Genomic DNA, 3,296 nt, shown 5'->3' on the forward strand with positions numbered 1-3,296 from the left:
TAATTGTCACGGCGTATGTTTTGCCATGATTGACACCCAGGGGGTGTCCTAGTAGTACACAGATTAGTATACAGACCCACTGCACAGTGAACTAGTACTATACTGTACTATATACTATACTACACCAGTACAGAACAGACCCACTACACAGTGAACTAGTACTATACTCTACTATATACTATACTACACCAGTACAGAACAGACCCACTCCACAGTGAACTTGTACTATACTGTACTATATACTATACTACACCAGTACAGAACAGACCCACTGCACAGTGAACTAGTACTATACTCTACTATATACTATACTACACCAGTACAGAACAGACCCATTGCACAGTGAAATAGTACTATACTGTACTGATGTTATACACCAAACTACCTAATCCTGGGTTTATTAGTATCTATTACTGATGTTATACACCAAGCTACCTAATCCTGGGTTTATTAGTATCTATTACTGATGTTATACACCAAGCTACCTAATCCTGGGTTTATTAGTATCTATTACTGATGTTATACACCAAGCTACCTAATCCTGGGTTTATTAGTATCTATTACTGATGTTATACACCAAGCTACCTAATCCTGGGTTTATTAGTATCTATTACCGATGTTATACACTAAGCTACCTAATCCTGGGTTTATTAGTATCTATTACCAATGTTATACACCAAGCTACCTAATCCTGGGTTTATTAGTATCTATTACTGATGTTATATACCAAGCTACCTAATCCTGGGTTTATTAGTATCTATTACTGATGTTATACACCAAGCTACCTAATCCTGGGTTTATTAGTATCTATTACTTATGTTATACACCAAGCTACCTAATCCTGGGTTTATTAGTATATATTACTGATGTTATACACCAAGCTACCTAATCCTGGGTTTATTAGTATATATTACTGATGTTATACACCAAGCTACCTAATCCTGGGTTTATTAGTATCTATTACTTATGTTATACACCAAGCTACCTAATCCTGGGTTTATTAGTATCTATTACCGATGTTATACACCAAGCTACCTAATCCTGGGTTTATTAGTATCTATTACCTATGTTATACACCAAGCTACCTAATCCTGGGTTTATTAGTATCTATTACTGATGTTATACCAAGCTAGCTAATCCTGGGTTAAATTCCAAATGGGCCAGTTGACCTGTTCACCGTTTAGATAGAAATATATGATATAGAACAGAAGTGCCTCTGACATGTAGAATAAGGAATCATGTCAGCTCTATTCATGATATTTCTATCTGCTGAACACAGACCCACTGGTCCATGGTTACAGACAGTTTTTCCCTCTGCATCCCAAATGGGACCCTATCCACTATATAGTGCACTTTATAGTGAATAGATTACCATCTTGGATGTGAACTTCATGTTTTCAAGCCCTAAATAAAGACATCCCCAGATCTATGTCCTTCAACCATGGTTAGGTAAGAAACAGAAGACAAAAGAAGTGTTAGAAATGGTCAGTAAATGATCGATTATCCAACACCATACACACCATACCATACACACCACACCACACCATACCATACACACCACACCACACCACACCACACCATACACACCATACCATACACACCACACCACACCATACACACCACACCACACCACACCATACACACCATACCATACACACCACACCACACCATACACACCATACCATACACACCACACCACACCACACCACACCATACACACCATACCATACACACCACACCACACCATACACACCATACCATACACACCACACCACACCATACACACCACACCACACCATACACACCACACCACACCATACACACCACACCATACACACCACACCACACCATACACACCATACCATACACACCATACACACCACACCATACACACCACACCATACACACCATACCACACCATACACACCACACCACACCATACACACCATACCATACACACCACACCACACCATACACACCACACCACACCATACACACCACACCACACCATACCATACACACCACACCACACCATACACACCACACCACACCATGCATACCACACCATACCATACACACCACACCACACCATACACACCATACCACATGTCCAACACCATACACACCACACCATACCATACACACCACACCACACCATACACACCACACCACACCATACACACCATACCACATGTCCAACACCATACACACCACACCATACCATACACACCACACCACACCATACACACCACACCACACCATACACACCATACCACACCACACCACACCATACACACCACACCACACCATACCACATGTCCAACACCATACACACCACACCATACCATACACACCACACCACACCATACACACCACACCACACCATACACACCACACCACACCATACACACCATACCACATGTCCAACACCATACACACCACACCACATGTCCAACACCATACACACCACACCACACCATACACACCACACCAAATGTCCAACACCATAAACACCACACTGATTGTTAGACATAGTAAGGATGGAAACATCGTTAACAGTCAGTCATCAGTTCATCTGTGATGGTGGTGTCAGTACCCCCAGTTTTCCACAGCAGCAGATAAGTCCTAGCGAGAGACTTGACCTGAAAAAGTGAGACTTGATCTGAAAAAGTGAGACGACCTGAAAAGAGACACGACCTGAAAAAGTGAGACTTGATCTGAAAAAGTTCAGATCAAGTCTCACTTTTTCAGGTCAAGTCTCTCGCTAGGACTTATCTGCTGCTGTGGAAAACTGCCCTTATAAACTATGAGGTGTGTGTGTGCGTGTGCGTGCATGTGTGTTGTACAGAACACATGTTGTACTGTTTTAGTGTGTCTCTTCTCTCCAACTCTTGATGCAGTACTGACTTCGGTACAAATACATTTATTTTTCCTTTGAAATACAAGGTGCACTTGATTTAGTGTCCAGGGCATTGATGTACCTTACTGTGGTGGTTTGTGTCTGGGAAGTACACAGAGGCAGAGCACACGTTTCCCCAGTCACCGATGAGGTCACAACCAGGGTTACCTAGGAGACGGGACAGACGTTAGACGTGATGGCGTCACAACCTGATTGTGGACTAACAGAACAGAGTGAGGGAGAGATGAGAGAGAGTGTGACGAAAGAGGGGTACAGAGCGAGGGTAGCTCCGTAATGACATCTAGCGGCCATGGATAAACACTAGAGCATTTTATTTCCCGTACCCATAATAAACGATGCCAATGTCCAGCAGGTCGGTTCTATTAACTGGGATTGT

Source organism: Oncorhynchus mykiss, chromosome 21 (genome assembly GCF_013265735.2).
Source record: "Oncorhynchus mykiss isolate Arlee chromosome 21, USDA_OmykA_1.1, whole genome shotgun sequence".
Classification (NCBI taxonomy): Eukaryota; Metazoa; Chordata; class Actinopteri; order Salmoniformes; family Salmonidae; genus Oncorhynchus; species Oncorhynchus mykiss.